Source organism: Phaethon aethereus (assembly GCF_964289735.1).
Source record: "Phaethon aethereus genome assembly, chromosome: 3".
NCBI lineage: Eukaryota > Metazoa > Chordata > Aves > Phaethontiformes > Phaethontidae > Phaethon > Phaethon aethereus.
In genome coordinates, this window is record NC_138576.1 from 60778907 (window position 1) to 60797080 (window position 18174).

The window sequence follows — 18174 nt, forward strand, 5'->3', positions numbered from 1 at the left end:
CAGCTGGAATGCATCCAAGGGTGCTGGAGGAGCTGGCTGATGTCATTGTAAGGGCAGTCTATGTAATTTTCAAAAGGTCATGGCACTTGTGGGAGGCTCCTCAGGACTGGAAAAAGGCAATGTCACACCCATCCTCAAGAAGGGCAAGAAGAAGAATGCAGTGAATTGCAGGCTGGTCAGCCTCACCTCAGCCCCTGGGAAGGCGATGGCACAGATTGTTTTAGACACTGTTTCCAAACACATGAAGGACAAGAAGGGGGTTGGGAGCAGATAACATGGGTTTACCAAGGGCAAATTATGCCTGGCCAGTCTCATTGCTTTCTGTGATGACACACTGTGGACAAGAGGAGGGCAGTGAATGTCATATACCTCGGCTTTAGCTAGGTCTTTGACACTGTCTCCCATAGTTTTCTTATCACTGACCTTGTGAGATATAGGCTGTACAAGTGGACAATAAGGTGAGTGAAAAATTGTCAGGACTGCCAGACTCGAAGTTGTGATCAAAGGTGCAAAGTCCAGCTGGTGGCCAGCTGGGGTCTACAGTTGAAGATTGCCATTAGCAATCTGGATGATGGGACTATATGCACTCACAGTAAAGTTGGATGAGCTCAATACACCGGACAGAAGGACTGTTATCTGGAATGATATGAAGTAGCTGAAAAATGGGCTGACAGGAACCTCATGAAGTTCAACAAAAGCAAATGCAAAGTCTTACATCTGGGATGGAATAAACCCCCACACCAGTACAGGATGGGGACACAGCTCCACAGAAAAGCATTTTCAGTGAAAGTTTAGATATCAGGTTTTAGGTTCAGCAAAGGACTCCAGGAACATTTTGAATGGTAGGCTGTATCAGTGTAGGAAAGCTGGCCCGAGCTTTTGAGATTCACCAGGAGAATGTTTTGGGGCAGTGTTCATTATCAGATATTTTTTAGTCAAGATTTAGGCTTTCATTGGCTTTACATGAACCTAACAAGTACTTAGATGAATAGTAGTCTACCTTATGTTTCTCAGGGAATAGTAACCACAGCCTATGTCTTCTCATTAACATTTCTATATTGCATGTTTAGAAAGATAAAGGAAAGTTTGCAGGCAAATGCCCTGCCCACTTCCAAGACCTTTTAGTGATCCCTCCCAGACATGTCTCTCTGCTGTCTTCTGCTCAGTGTTGCTAGAACCTGACCAGGACTTTCTCCTACAGAGAAACGCAAAAGCTCTATACTCTGGTCTTAAAGCTATTCGAGCTTACTCAAACCTATCTCAGATGTCAAGAATATTTACAAGGCTATCAAGAAAAAAGTTGGGGCTTGGGCCAGCACTGCGCCATGCATGCACCCCTCCCGCTGCAGGACAAGGGTGCATCCTTTCCCAGCCAGCACTGGAGCAGAGAGCTCTTTGATTCTCCTTTACCAAGTCCCATCTCTAACTGATCTACTCAGTTCCCCTTCTCACTATGAAGTAGAGAGGAAGGAGAAAACCTGTTTACTCTTTTTCTCTCTTTCTTACAGTCATGCTTAACCCTTTCTGTGTCATCCGGAGTGCTCCCATGATCTAGGTGTTGATGTTGCAGCAGGACGGCAGTGTGTTAAGGACTCCCGCTGAGAGGAAAGAAGCTCCTTCTCATTGCTGTCCTCTGTGCCTACAAAGGCAGGGGAGAGAGCAGTCTATCTCCTTCCTTCCCAAAAGCTGTGCACTGGTGGGAGAAACAGGGAAGGGAGGGAAGGTAAAAGGGAAAGGGAGAAGAGAGATAAACAGCAAGAGGAAACACATGTCCAGGAGAGAAGAGCCTTGCATAACCTTTGGACTTCTTGCAGCCAAGTCACATTTTTTACAGTTGCAAGCTTCCCCGTCTTGCTGGGCTATTCAGAAAATGCTCCCACAAGAAAGGGATTTTAACTTCTAAAAAACTTCTTCTTATTGTTACATCCTGCTAATTTCCAGGATTTCTGACAACATTCCAGTTTCCAAGGAGCCATAGAAATCCATATAAGAAATTAATAATACAAGAAGTACGTATAAGAAATTTCTAAAAACACTTGCTGCTTTGCCTTTGTTTCCTTCAATAAAAGACGTCATTTGCATCTTTCAGCTAAACAGCTTCCACCCAGTTCCTGCATACGAGAGCACACATCAGCAGCACCTCTGTGTGAGATTGACGTATTCATCAAAAGCGCCAAAGCAGGCACGGTGCTGATACTGCAGGTGTCCAAGCCTGCTTAGTGAAAATTACTTTTTACACCTTGAACAGTAAGCACGCATTACAGTACTGCCTGTTACATCAGTAAAAGGGAAAAGGCCTGATCGTATCTAAAAAAATAAAAAACCTATCCCTATTTCAATTGGTGAAACACTACGTGAAGAAAGGCAAGATTCACAAAAATGGCACCTTTAAAATATACTTCTTCAGTGCTTATGATCTGAGGACCTGTATCTTCCAGAAAGCCACTAACAGGCAGAAAAAATGTTTATACCTCAACACTTCTGTGACACAGCCTCTCAAAAACAACCACTTGTCCCCTCCTTTAGTCCTGTCCTTCCTCTATAACATCGATTTTTATTTTTTTTTAGAAATAAAAGCAAAACCATGCTGGATTTTCTTTCCTCCCCCCACCTTTTTCTTTTTGATTATGGGCTAAAAGATTGAGAAAGTTTGATATTTCTTGATCTAGAGCCTTAAGCTTAGGAAAGTGAAGGAGAAGGGAATGGGATGTCCCGGTGAGCACAAATCACCTTATGTGATCTATGTGTTTGAAAAAAAAAGCGAAGCTGGAGCGCAAGCACAGTATGGCGTGCTCTCCCTGTTTGCTCTATAATATCCCAGATTTACTAACAGCACAAAGACAAAGCAGTACCGTATTATTTATAATGTCATTTCTCAAGAATGCAATGTCCCACCCTCTCCCACTCTCAGCTTTAAACTCATTTGATGAACACCAGTTTTCCAGTAAAGACAACATGGTATTTGGCCAGAGTGGCGGAATAAGAAACATGATTCTTTTCATGTTGGACACTTGCATAACATTTCTCAACATCCAAAGTTGGGTTTATGCAGGATTACAGCAAGCCTTATATTATTTATGAAAGATGACAGCATGTCGTGTGATAATGTTTAGGTTAGTCATCATGCAACCTATAATAGCCTACGTGAAGGGAAATATGAAATTTTAGTTAGCAAAGTGAGACCTTTAATTAATTTCATCTGTCCAACAGTTGCTTTTTTTTTTCTTTACCCAAGCAGTAAATATCTTCCAACAGATTCACAGAGCAGAGACTTGTCTTACAGTGACAGCTAAGAAAAATGCTTATTAATGCTCTGAGCCTGCCATGTATGTCTGACACAGCCAGGTTTGTCACGCTGTTGACCTCAGATCTGCGTGAGAAAAACAGATTGCACACAACCCTTTGCAGCTTCTCCAGGCCTGCAAAGGCGTGCATGGTCTACGCTGGAGAATGGCATCCTTCTAGAGAAGAGGAAAGGAGAAAACCCTCAGCCCATCGCCATCATCTCCTCATGTATTGTTGCTACCTTCACCAGGGCAGGAGAGACATCCTTCCAGGGGGAGATGAGGAAACAGCAGGAGAAACCACACGTGAGACCCCTTGTGATTAACATTTCCAAAACATCTCCAGCTGACCCTCTAGGTTCTCTCAATAATGTTAATCGTAGATGATCTTCTAAAGGCGGCAATATGAGGCATTGATGGCTTTTATTGCAGTACAACCATAAATAATTAAACACAATGTAATAAATGAGCCTGTCAAAACCAGCTGGCATAAAGTTAGACCTACTAATCTGATCTGACTGCCAAAATCAGCACGCAAGCAAATCTCCCTCTGCAAGCCGACTGCCCAAGGTGCTTAGGGAGCATGTTGTGCATGCCTGCGTCAGCTAACCAGAGCGCAAATGCTGCTCAGATGTGCCCCATGATAACAGATGGATGTCCCGCAGAACAGAGGAGTGCGAAGGGCAGCACTTAATTGCTACTGCACATAGGTATGTGCCATAAATACAGCCAATCACTGGATTTTATTTCTTTTCTAAATAGGATGAAATACTTCATGTAAAGCTGACTCTCCACTAAAAGCCTTTTCTTGTATGCACATACACCACTTTTTACCTCCATAAACTGTACTAATAAAACGTCCCTGGTTGCGTGAAAATTTACTAAGAGCCAGGAAGTTAAAACTACACCCTTAACTCAGAGACCTGAGCATTTATAAAATGTGACTTTTCCTCTCCTTTCATTATGCTAAAAAAAAGAGGAAATCAATCTGCAGCTGACCAAAACACACAAAAATGTTTCATAAAAAACATGGCATTTTTAGAAGATGACTATTGGCCACACATTGGTGATGTTATTAGAGCTTTTCCTTTAAGCCCAGGCATTTAATCTAAGTATTATTAACACTTAAATAATTTGCCAATTTTTTCCCCTTACTAAGTCTTCTTTTTAAGATGGTTATTGGTTTGTTTCCTTTGAAATTGTGTTTCAAGTGCAATTTTTAAAGAAATTTCAATAAAAATATCTCTTTAAAAAGTCAAATACTTTTTTGGGAAATGAAAAATGGCTCTGAATGGAGACCTCGCAAACTCAAATCAACCTCAACACTTTTCTATGCATTCTTCTATTTTTGGCTGGCTTTCCATTTCATTTAATCTAAAAAAAAAACCAAACAGTAAAATATGTATTTGCTGTGTACGCACACATATACACGTGTTAAAACACACAGAAATGCACATACACACATATACATACTATTTGGCCAAGGCCAATTTTGAAAAAAAAAGTTGCTAATGCCTGAAAATGGGGATCTCTGGTGGGAGTGACTGTGTAGCTACAGTAGGCATCAGGGCTACCAGGAGTTCGTTCTCTCCATCTCTTTGCGCTTAATATTCTGGGGGACTTAGAGATGTCGTTTTAATCGTAATCTGTTAAACCAAGATGAAGATTTCTTGTTAGTCCCTTCCTGCTGTAAGGGGAAGCATTCACATTTTCAGTATTTATTTGCAGTTGGATGTGTTTTTGAGAGGATCCTCCACCCTGCAAGAAGACCAGGGCTAAAACAACTGACAAGTATTTAAATGTTAAAATTTTTGTTGACGTTTACACACCCTTGTCTGCCTCTATCTCTTTTACATGAGGACAAAAAAGAGAAGGGGATATTATCTTTGCAACATAAGTATTTTGAACTTCATCGTGTAGATAAGGAAAGACGAACCTGTTTCCGCCTTGCATTTTGCATCAAATTTTGCCCACAGCAGCTTCATTTAGCTAATGTCAGGCACCCTGCATAAAAAAAATGTGTATTACTCTGAGGGTGGTTTGTGCCTGTGTGACGTTAAAGCCAGAGCAAGAGAGCGGCAGAATAGAGATGTGGGCACAGCTAAGGAAGCTGTGAAACTATCTACCGTCCGATGCTGTTCAAGGATCTTCGCACTTGTGATCTAACCTTGGCTGAAGGACCTGCGGCTCCAGAAGGGTTTCCAGCCTTGCCTTTAAGGAGGTCAGGAGACGGGTCCCAGCACCGCACCTCTCGCTTTCCTCCCCGTCCCGCCGGCAGCGGGTGCCCGCAGGCGCCAGGCTGCGGTGCGTGCCGTGGGGCGGCGTGCCTCCGCGCGCTCACCACGTCTCCCCATATCCCGGTGCCGATAAATACGCCAATAAATCTGCCTCCCAATCACGCAGGGCTGCAGGCTGGCACCCATCTCCTCCACGCCCACGGTACGTGCTCCTAATCAGCCTTCCTGCAGGAACCACGATACCGGATCAGATGGCGGCACATTTTTGCGCTGGGTACCTGCCTTAATGGAGCCCTTTTCTTTTGAATTGCAGCCCGTGGCCAGCTGGACAGAGTGGCAAAGGGGCTGCCGGCGCTCGGTGGGGAAGTCTGGGAGGAAGGCAGCCCCGTGCAGAGAATGGCAGGAAAGCCGCTCCGCTTCCCGATGGCTCTGTCTGCTGGGAGGCAGCGCGGCGCCTGGGGCCTGCCCGCCCTTCACGCGCTTCCCGGGATTTCCGAGTCGCAGCCACGGCTCCTGCTAACAGCCAGATATTTCACTCCCGAGACATACTAGACTTCCTGATATAGGATGCACTCGCATGTCTCCCGGTGACCTTAAACACTAATCAAGGAGTCATAATACGACCTTAGACGGGCCTTGAGAGCCAGCCGTAGTGCGAGTGATTGGAGGGGAGGTTGAACGGGTGGGTGCGCTTGTCTGCTCTTTGTTCGGCAGCTTTCGTGCCGCGTTCCTTTCCTTTCGATTACGTGGAGGAAGAGATTTTAAAATACGTACGCGTTGCCCTTCTGCCAGCAGCACAAGTTACTCCACTCTGCTGGGAGAGAAAATCTCAGTGTGCTGACAGTCAGGGCCAGCCAGCGGCTCCCCTCGCTTTGCTCTCGCTCCCCCAGCTGCGTCCCCCCGAGGAAAGCAGCGACGTGGTGCGAACGCCAGCCCTCCTACGCAGTCACTAACTGCCACTGCCTGCGCAGGCAGGGGCCTGGTGTGCATGTGTTATCACGGGCCTTTAAGGCCGCTTTGCAGTTGTAAACTCAGAGATACGCAAGTCCTGTCCAAACCGCGGGCTGGAGTAATGGTGGGATTCTCGATGTCGTCGGAGCAGATTTTCAGCAGCTGACAGCAGCCTTATCTGCATCCAAAACAGCGGAGGAGCGAGCCCCTTTGGTGTAAGGGAACACAGCAGCTATGGTTCGCTGCTTCCTGCCACACGTTCAGTTTTGTGCTGCCTTGGCCTTACAGGCTGAGCAAGAATAAGCAGAAAGGGGCTAATTCTGGATCGTGCTGGCAATCCCGCTATCAACCATAAAATGTGCTCAGACTTGCTAAGTAATGAGTGAATGATGACTTTGTTACCAGCAAAACGCTCAGCGTTACAGAGATCAAGCGCGAGTGGAAGGGAAACAAGAGACCACCGGGAAAAGAGGCAGGCTTTCTCATCAGCAGAGAACTGTTTTAACTGCTTTAATAGCTCTAAAAATACTTAATTTGACTATGAACCTATGTTATTTAGATCTGTTTATTTGTAAAAGGAAGGATAACAGTCTGTCTTCAACCCTGTATTACATAAGATCAGCTGACATTTGCTATGATATCATAGACCAACAAAATGAAATAACTTGCAGAGAAAATATTGACTTTCTTTGTCTGAAATGAAGCCAGCAGACAGAAGAGAGATGAATATGAAATAAGAGAAAATATTAGAGCAGTCATACCCAGACTAAATTTAGACACAAGTGATGTATGACCTAATTCAGGAAAGCTCAAGAAAAAGATCTTAGATGTTATTATCATTCATACAAAAGCTTTAAGTTGCAGAGACCAATCCTTAGCAAATGAACAATGCAGTGAGACAATTCTCACAACTTATGAAAACCAAAGTGCACGGTGATCTCATCATCTTCCGATACTTTCATGTAATTCCCACTGATTTTGACAGGATCTATGCACACATTTCGGAAGGGAAGCCTTTAGTTGCACAGAGAAACAGGAGGCAGAACCTGTAGACATGGCAATTCTTAATGCTCGCTGTCACTGCCCAGCAACTCAAAACATTATAGGTCTGCTCTCAGCTAAGACCCTAATCAAATAACCTCACATCTGACATGCCTTTGGACTATCAGTCTGCCTCCAAGACTCTTTCCCAGGATCTGACTGACAAGGGCAATTAATCAGGGCTGAGCCCACTGCAGCCAACAATGTGACACCAGCGCAATGTTGGTGAGCAGTCCACGCCAGACCTCTTTTTCTGCATCAACTTTATTCTTGACATAGTGCTGTTGCTCACTTACCACCTCATTTTTTAAAATAAGTGTACGTTTTTGAAATTGTTGGTAGGATACGTTTCTTGGTTTGATTCAACCCAGTAGACTTTAACTGCAATTTCTACAAAATCCTTTTCACTTATTCCACTTCTATGAAGAGAACAAAGCAATGTTGACTGTCTTTGAATATTTCTGTCTGTCCATGAGACCTCCTCAAAATTTCCTCTGTACATTCAGAACAGTCCCCTGCATAACTCTTCTAGAGTCTGATGTACCCATTTTGTTACTTTAATTTACCATCATGGCTATGGAAAATGCTTCCCCTGACACTTTCCCAAGTTCTTCATTTTTAATCCAATACATCTAAACAACGACTCATTATTTCCCTCGATCCTAGACTTGGAGGGGATGAAATGCTGACTCCCACGTGCTCTAGAGTTTTAGGATGGCAGAAGTTTTGAACATTAATCTTTCTTTAATATTTATAGGAATTGATTCATAACACTACACACTCACAATCGAGGTTACACTTGTGTTCAGGAATCACGCCAGATCAAGAACTGTGTTGAGGACCTGATCCATTCAGTGTCTGACCTGTATGTAGTAAAATCAGATTTAGGAGACTTTGGAGACTTTGTCATTTCTTAAAGAATCCTGGATTTTTGTGTTATTTCTGTTTTTTATAGCCTCTTATTAAGCAATACTTCTGTCTTCTGTTACTCCTTGCCATATCTATGCAAGCAGGATTGTCCAACATCCCCCTCCAACGTTCCAGGCCTCTCCATCTCTTTCCTTCTCCCTGTTGGCCTTTTGTCTGCTGTTTGTGTCATGTATTTCTGCATGGTATTTCAGTTTCTTTAAATGCACTACTCTTGGAGCCTCAGCTGATCTCAATTTGTATGTCACAAGAAAAAAATGTAAAAAAAACCCAGTTTGAAATACTGTTTGCTTTTTACTGTTTAAAATGCACCATAAGTTCACCTCATGTCATGTGCGTGTTTCCATTCTCCTCCGCATCAATTTTTCCATGGAAACTTGCACCAGCGTCATATAGGAGAGTAACGCCCTGCGTCTGGGCTGCCCATGCGTGAGAGGAGGAGGGGGGTGCAGGGAAGGTAAGTGCGACAGACAGACAAATGGCCTGCGGCTCTTCGGCACATGTGTTTCTCCAGCTCTGGTTGCGAGTTGACATGTTTACATTTCAAACCACTCGCAGATTGCAGCGGGTGCAAACAGGCATCTTCAATTATCCATGCGGCCTCTTCCCTGTAAATAAAACATTAAGAAAGAAAGAAAACTGCCTTCTAGCCTGTTTACTGCTGGGTTGTATCCCAACTTGTTGTACTTGGGCAAAGTAACTACGAGGAACTCCTCGGCCGCAGTGGAAATCAGAAGTTGGGACGAATCAGCCCCGGCAACGGTCAGGTAGCTGCACTCCCCCCGGGGCAAGGAGGAAGAGCCCTGATGAAAGGATGGGGAGGTCGGGGCCCTGGCTGACATGTGGGCGCACTTCCGTACGTCATCGCGGACTTGCTGTCACCCCAAGGGAGGGAGCTGGTGGCCACATCAGCCCCGCTCGCCCTGGAGGTGGGGTGGGATCTGGTGCAACAGCCCTGCAGCCTCCCCGGCGGCTGCCAGCGCGCCCACCGGTTTTGCGTGACGGTTTAGCCCAGGTGACACCTGCATCACATCCCGTTCCTCTGTGCCCCGCTGAAACGTGAGAAGCTGGTGCCAAGGGAACTTCCTTCGGGCCATAATGCACGTTCGTTTGTTCAGTCGGACATTTGTGGGTGATGATAACACGTCACAAAAAAAAAAAAACCAGCAAAGTTGATGTCCTGTGTGATTCTGATGCAGATTTAGTAATTGCTTTGCTGTCGGTAGGTTTAAGGCGGCATTTGTTAAAATACCTACTTGAGTTATAACCTGAACACCATTTTTCAAAGTGACTTTTGGGCCTACCTCCTTCCAGCTTGTGGCGAGGCTAATGGCTTCTCCAAGCTGGCAGTTACAGAACTTCACGTGAGGTTGGGCTTCACACTTCTTGATTCACAGATGTCACCCCCGCCATGGACATCCCTGGTTTGGCATACGGCAATGTAGACATGAACTTGTGGTCACGGGCCTCGTGCAGGGCACAACACAACTTCTGTGTCTTTGCCCGATGCTCAGGTGAAAACAAGCATTTCAGCTCATGCTAGGCATATTAGCAAAGAGTGCAGGGACAGGTTTTGCCAGTTCCCTTTAAGTTTTGAACTTTTATAAACTAATGAAAAAGCAATTGATAGGCAAATAAACTAACGGGAGCGGGGAAGATCCACACATTTGGGAAGACCAGTCTCCCGCAATAATCTGTGGACAGAGCGGTTCAACAATATTTAGATAGTTTTCTTTTTCACTCTTCCCTAGGAATTGTATTTTGAAGGCAGGACAGCCTTCAAGAACTGGGGCCCCTGCTTAATCAGATTTATAATAAGCCTAATATTTAAGTTCTCAAGAACAATTTGAGATTTCCTTCCAGTGAACATTAGAAAATGACACTGTGATTAGCTGTGATATCTCTCTGACTGAGACTGCTAAACAAAACAAGCAGCTGGCACAACTATTTGATTTGGGAAGAAAGAGAAGCAAGAGTAATGACAGCCAGTTTCCAGGTTTTTATTAGAGGAAATGTTTTTGATACAGAAGTCCCATCCCAGCTATATTTAAATTCACATACTAAATAACACAAATTATTTCTAAAACATGGAAAAGTTCAGAAAAGCTGATTTAAATGATTTCTTACAGCCCTCTATTCACATTTTTATTTATGCAGCCCCCCAAGAGTTAAAAGAATTCTGACACATAAGATAACTAAAGGGTCAACCCTGCCCAAACATATCACAGTCAGTTAAGACAAGAGCAGAATTTTGCCCAGCTTTGCCTTTGGACCATAAGGACTTTGTTAGCATAAAAAGAGACAACTTTATTTTTCTGAGGAATAGGATGTCAATAAAGCTCTTGAAAAATAAACGAAATCTTCTCCTGCATTGTGCCATACAGTCTTAGAAAAATAGTGAACTTTCTTCTGACATTTTTTACCAAAAATAATGCACAAGGCAAAAAAACCAAAAAGGCTGATTTAACCACTGTGACACTGAAACAAGTGACAGCATGCAACTTTACATTCTCCGTGGTTCAGTTTAATCCCTCTTAAGAAGAGAAGAACAGGCCTAGCACTAACTAGAGGGTTGCTTCTTTTTTCTCCATGTAGCAGAAATTCAAATTTCAAATTGCTTTTTACTCTGGTCTGAAAGTGGTTTAAAAGTAAACATCTGTCTTTCATCTGCTGGATGGCAATTAAAGAAAATCTCTCATTAACCCTCCAGGTACCTCCACAGATTCTGGGTCCCTGGGAGCAAACGATGCTGGGGGCTCTCAGGGGTCCTTGGGTGCAGAGGAACCCGGTGCATCTATACCTCTTTCTGTGAAGAAGGGAATATGGCAGCAGCAACGCCTTTCTGCAATACAGCCGGGAGAGAGCAAAAAGGTCAGAAACAGATCCTTAAACAAAACGTCACCTACAGTATATGTCTGCTCTTACATGTGTTCCCAATAGTGTCCTGAAGACAGACATGCATATTTGTTTTTAAAAAATACGGAAGAGTAGCGCCTATTACAACTGAACAAAAAATGTACTTTATTATATTTTTGTGTGTAAAAACACATTTAGTCCTTCCCGTAATTTGCCTCCTCTCACGTTTAGCACCAAGGGCTATCTACCGTTCTCTCCTGAAACAGCCTGACGAGTTCACCTTCTAGCAAATATTTGAGCATATTCAAGGTGCGGGTATTCGGCACTCCGGTACATGATCCAATCTGTTAAGTGGGAAGAAAATGCTTTTCCTCCTTTTCAGTGCCGCCAAAGAGGCATTTCCATGTGCTTGGGATGAGCAGTGGATACCTGTTTCTTCAGAGAGCGAGGACACCTGAGCTTTATCCCACCCCAAACTGGCTACCCCAGGATGTGGAACATCCAGACTTGATGACCTCAGGCAACTTAAACTATTACCTGCCAAATGACTGCTTAGCCACTAGGGCAGGGGGTGGTTTGGGTGTTGGTGTCCTCCATCCATTCTGGTGCTTTTCAGCCAGGACAGGAAGATCCCTTTGAGCGGGGAGTAAGCCAAAAAAGTGATGGTAATTAGCCTTGGGGAGACCCAGGTGCTAGGGCATTGCATGGGTGGCACCCAGCATTTAACACAACACATAAACATTCGAAGGACAAGTGTCCAAATATCTTTCAGCCTGTTCTGCTTTGGTTTATGGGGATTATTGTGCCATGCATATTACTATGGCATGTGAGCGGTGCATTTCCAGTGGTACACAAAGCAGGCTACATCTAGACCTATAAAAAAAAAAAAAAAGGATCTTAGTTCGCAAGTCAGCTAGACAATTCTGAAAATGTTACTCCCAGTTGGACTAAGCTCCTCTGGCTTCCCCCAGAGAAGCAGCTGGGATGCTTGGGACCTTCCAGCACAGAAGCAGTTAATTTCTATGAAGACTCTGAGAAAGAAAAACAGTCTAAGAACAGCCTTGTGTTGGGAGGAGGGCTAGAAAACGAGGCTGTTGCTGTTGTTTTCATTGTGTGCTCTCTAATCAGAGAGAGTAAGAACAATAATGCATGTAATGCTGATTTTGGACCGTTTCCATGCAGCTTTTCCCAGGCTAGGCAGCCTTGGGAACCACTGATAGTGTGGCACACCAGGGGCACAGCCTCAATCACCAAGCACAGGGCAGGGCAGCCTTTTCTGCGGATAAAATATGTGAGGGATGACAAGAATCTTCCCAGCATGGGAAGTGGCAATAACAAAAAAAATATATACAAGGGGCTGAAGCCGAGTGCAACATCCACTGCAGAGCATGCCTGCAGGCAACGCTCAGATTTGAAAGGTAGACTGCTATTTTTCATTTCCTCCCCCATTTTGTGTTTGTTTGTTTGTTTGTTTATTTTCCCTTCTTTCATTAGATGCCCCCCTCCCCCTCTCAGCACCACTTTGAAGCCAAGATGAAAGAAATGCTGTGGCTGCTGGCACCAAGCACACACAGGGAGACCGACTGAAGTGTGCTTTAGTTTAAGATGCCATGGCTTTTTTTTATTTTTTTTCTAAGTAGGGGAGGGATGGGGGGAGGGGAGAAGAGGAGAAGAAAGTTATTCAGCTAAAAACAATATATTACACTTCACTGAAAAGCATATTGTACAGCTTGGATTGAAACATGGTCCTAATTTTTCAAAGCTTTGCTCTTCAAGGACAGTGTTTGGGGTAGCTAAGATGTGGCATCCTCCCAGACAGCAACTGCCCATATTTTATTCATAAAACCTGTCACATCAGTATATGATGAGAATTGACACAACAAGCTGTAGCTTCGTGACCTGTTTTGAATAAGTCGGTCAAATCAATGATGTTTGTCCCCTAGTAGCAGAAATTTATATAGCCACTGCGGAGTGGAAAAAAGTCACTTGCCACCATTTTTGTTTCTAAAACAAAGAGATGCTTTTGAAGAGCAACAATAAAAGGATCAACTTGTTTTCTTCTCTTTTCTCTAGACAATTGATTTCTTTTGACATCCACTTTTGAAAAAAGAAGAATCTGGCAGGGGAAGGGGCAGAATTCACACACCTCTGCCTTGACACTCTAAATACTGGGAGATGCAATTAACTTCGAGTGGCTGAAGAATTCAGGTCTTTGGGGAAATCCTGGTGCCAGTGACATCAGCAAGGGATGTGTCAGTGACTTCAGCATATCAAGGAGTTCAAAACCCACTGAGCTCATTACGTGCCATCCAAGCCTGCAGGAACAAGGCCCTTCCACCAACTTGCCCCGACGCTGGGAAAGTTGTGCAAAGACTCTGTAAAATCCAGGGGAAAAGGAAGGTCACCATGGATGGTTGCAATATTTTCTCCTGCCTTTGGCTTCCAGCCCTTGCCCCTATAAAAGTGTCATTCACCACTACAATTTCATGCTTATTTAATATCTGTTAGTCACTGTTAAACTGCCAACAGCTAGCTAAATTCACACTGATGTTCTTTTAAATATGCAGCAGTCCTACCATTTACAATCATTATGGAATTAAACTGTAGAATTAAACTCTCAGGTCAAATACCTTAACATATATCTAAAACAGCATTAATTAGCATGTCCAAGGATTTTTTGGAAGCCCTTGAAGAGAGCAATTATAGCAATCGGTGAATATCCTTTGAAGGGTGGATTGCATGCAGCTTAGCAAGTTAGAACTTCTGACTATTAATTTATTTTGAACTAATTCTGACCTTGCTTCTGTCTGCTAACTGCAAGCCAATTTTCAAAGGCCAAGTATACTGATGTACAAAGTAAGCCAAGTTTTCTGTGGAATAGAGAGCAGTAAGCCAGCTCTCAAAGGGATGGGGCTGGTTCAGTATCAGAGATTAATGGAGAAACAGAAGAATCACAGAATAGGTGTTATCACAACCTGTTACACAGAAAGATAAATTTATAGCAATATGTTTTGTATGTGGAACAATCCGGGGTCCGTGTTAGGAAACAGCACAGCCACTGTGAAGAGTTTCTTGTCACACCGGTAACAGTGAGGATTTGGTTCAAACCAAGCCGTTTCTAAGCGAGTAGCAAGCCGGGGAACAGACCCATTTGCAACTGTGGCATCGCAAGAGAATCATGAGCAGACCTTTAAAACGACAGGCAGGTTATAGGGCTTGAAGAGGTTTTCTGACTCAACCCCAAGGATGGACAGGTTATATCTAAACTATTCCAAGCAGATTTATGGGATCTCCTCTTTAAGATCTCAAATGATGGAGATTCCTCGGTTTCCCCAGGTAACATAATTCAGTGCGTAGCTGGCTGCACATAAAAATTATTCCTAAAGATCTTCCCCAGTCTCCTTTATTACTGTGTGGTATGCATGCATCACATCCCTCTGGAAGGCAAAACACATTACACATCCGCGTTTTCATGTGGGATGCCTTTATCCTTATCGTTAATAGGTCCGGTCAGGCCCATCTTTCCTCCTAATGGCTCCGGGATTGTGCGATTAAAGCTGTAATATGCTCCAACCCTTTTATTTGCTGTATTTTGTCTAGCCAAATTCTGATCGCAGGACTCCCTTTTGTGAGTACCGTGATACATTTCCTATTGCCATTGTTTCAAAAACACAGGCCCTTTCAGATGCCTAAGTAGGAGGGGATCAGAAGAGGAAACATCCAACATTTAAATCAATTGCAGTAACCGGGTGCCAAGACATTGGGCAATGAACTTTGCATATCAGACGACCATATGGACCTCCCTCAGTCTGAATCGACAGGTGAATAATATTCCAGAACTGAAGTGATTTTAACTGAAAGGGAGAAAGAATCAAACACAACAACTCTGCATACGGTTATTCCTCTGGTACTACACAAAATCCTGCTACAAATCAAAAACAGTAGAGCAAGGAAAAAGCTAGGATCCATAAAGAGTTATTTTTCAATGGGGCAAGATTAACAAGATTTCTCAAAAATTCTCTCTTCTTCAGTCAGTGGATTTGACGTTTTCTTGGGGTAATTGTAAAGTAGTGACACAGGAAAGGCAGAGCAAGTTCTAATTCTTATGTAGCATCCAAGAAATAGTTGTTATTGTAACCACCAGAAAGAAGACTCAAGCACCTTCTGGGGGTGCTCAGTAAAAATATCTGTTTAATGTGCCTCCGAGACAGAAAACTCAAATTGTTAGTGCTTCTGGGAGAGTTAACATTTGAAAAAGGTATTGGAAAATTACATGAAGAATAAAAATACAGGGAATTATAAAAGATAATGCTGGAAAAGGCCAAAGGAAACATTAAAATTATTGCTTCAGGATTTAGATGGCTCTAAACACTGGTGGTAAGGAAGAAACCTGCCGAGGAGGAGCACAAATCTGACTGCCTGTGTAAGGTAAAGTTTTCTCACTGAGTGTCTAGGGCTGACTTGTTTTTAAGGTAGGATATTGAACAGGATGTGCCACATACTGGTTCAATATGAGAACTACCATGTTCCTAAAAAAAAAGAGAAATTTTAAGGAGTCTAGAATCAACCTCAAGGTCGCATCTTTTCCGTTTGCACCATCATATCTGGCACAGAAATGTTTGTGAGTGCTGGTCACTGTTTAACCCCATTCGCTAATTTATTCTTTTTACCAGCTGAGCTCTAAGTGCCAGCTGCAACACTTCAGCACTATGGTCCTGGCTTTAGCTTTTTAATTACAGCATCCGACTCCCACTACACCTGTATTCTCACCAGCCATGGCTTTTCCTGGCTGTGTGCCTGAGCCCAGGAGGCTCTGAGTGCAGAGCCCCGTAGAAAAAAGGAATACCCCCCGCCTAAGCACCTTCGGTGCAAGTCCCTGCACTGCCCTACAGATACAGCAACCATGATTTCTATGGGTCTGACCCAACACAGAATCCTTGAGCTTTCCCTAGATTACATGGCCTAAAACACCAGATAACTAAATTCTGTGGGTCAAACCTATTAGCTCTGTCAGTGAACTTCCAGTGTCACTTAGCGTCCAGCAAACGATTTTGGGAAGTCAGCCCTTGTCTCTGCTCCATAACAAACTCAGGGGCCAGATGCATCCTGCACGCTTGTTCAGCAGCCTCCTCGGGCTCTGTGAGGATCACTCTTACCAACAAATTCATGGTCAAGTGTCTAATGGGAAAGTATCAGTTGAAGAGATTTTTTGCATTAAATGATAAAATGTTCTTCATTAAGTAACACTGAGATACTAAAATACTAGGTTGATTTTTAGTACCTTAGGAATGCCTTTAACAGGCAGCAAGTCCACACGAGTTACTGGCTGCCTGCAGTACAGGGAAGAGGCTTTTTGAAAGGTTACAGGAGAATCCTGGTATTGGTTAACAAATTTGTCCTCTCCTATGTGTGACTGACATAGTCAAAGGAAAATACCTCATGGATTACTTGTAAGAAAGAGAGTAGGTGTGTTTTAAAGCACAAATAATTCTCTACCTTTGCAGTCTCTCGGCAGATTGCAGCAGGCAGATAAAAGGTTTGCATCACTACTCATGAGCTGTTCATAACGGGCTTGAAAACTTACCCTCCTAACATTAGTCCAAAGCTAAGGCTTACTAGCCAGAGCAAAAACAGCTGTGTTGCCATGACCCACAGCTTTTAAGGGAACAAAACAATTAGTATAGTTATTTATAATTACTTTTGAAGAGTGTAAGTCATACATTTCAGTTTGTCTTTTGTGTTCCTTATAAACACAACATCCCTTAAAATAATTGCGTTAAGAGTAAAGACACATGAGATATATGACTGTGACAAATAACGGCCTGTTGTAAAAATACGGGAGTTTGGGGTTTTTTTACATTCCTAGTATAATAAAGAAGATCATGGGCTTTTTTAAGGAGTGTAATGACATCTGAGAGGAGGATATGAATTGCCATTGACATTTGAATCTCTCAGTCAATTATGTGTAGTCATAATTCATAGTAACTGCCACACTGTCTTCTTCTGACCCTGCCAGGAGCAAAGAGAAGCTCAGAGAGCAGGAAAACTCGGCCCCCCGAAGCCAGGGCTTGTGCCTCTGGCATCGCAGAATGGCAGCAAGCAGGGACGGGGAGCAACGTGGAACCCATCCGACAGGAAAAAGCTGGTTGAGAGGTCAGATCCTTGCAGTCATTCCCAACTGCTCTCACTCAGTGACATTTTTGCGTTCTTGTACTTTCCTGGTGTGGTTTAGCTAGACCTGCTACGCTGGCTGGAGTGCTTATCTAAGTGAAGGCTACTCTGCTTTCGGTCACACTGCTCTCCTTTATCCAAAGCTCCCACCAAAATCACCATGTTATTCTGGAACAAATAAAAGATCTAAGAAAGAGAATAAATATCTGAGGGCAATAATATAATTTCTGAATGGATGCTTTCAGCAAAGGAATGCAAATTCAAAACTGAAATAAACTAGCAAGCAGAACTGTGGCCCATCTCTTGCTGCCTGAGGCACAACAGGGTTGTCACCAAGGTGGAAGGGTGGTGGAGGAGATCGGAGCAAGCTCTTTCCCACTGGCAATAAAAGCAAGGATACTGAAAGGATTACCGGAACTGGAGCCAGGGAGTTCCTGACACGCGCCACCAGCGTTACTGAGAAGGGAAGTGAGTAACGCTGGGTCTCTGGCTGATTGAAAACTTTCTTTTGGAATTTTGGGCTTGTTGACTGAGGGAACATGAGATTCCTCAGCAGGTACTAAAAGACTGACTTTCCAACATGCCTCTGTAACAAAATTATGGGTCTCACCTTGGCTGTAGATGAAACTGCTGCTATGGAAGAGCCCCAGCCATACTCCAAACAGGGGATTAAGATCACTTTTTTCTTTCTTCACTGGGCAACAGCT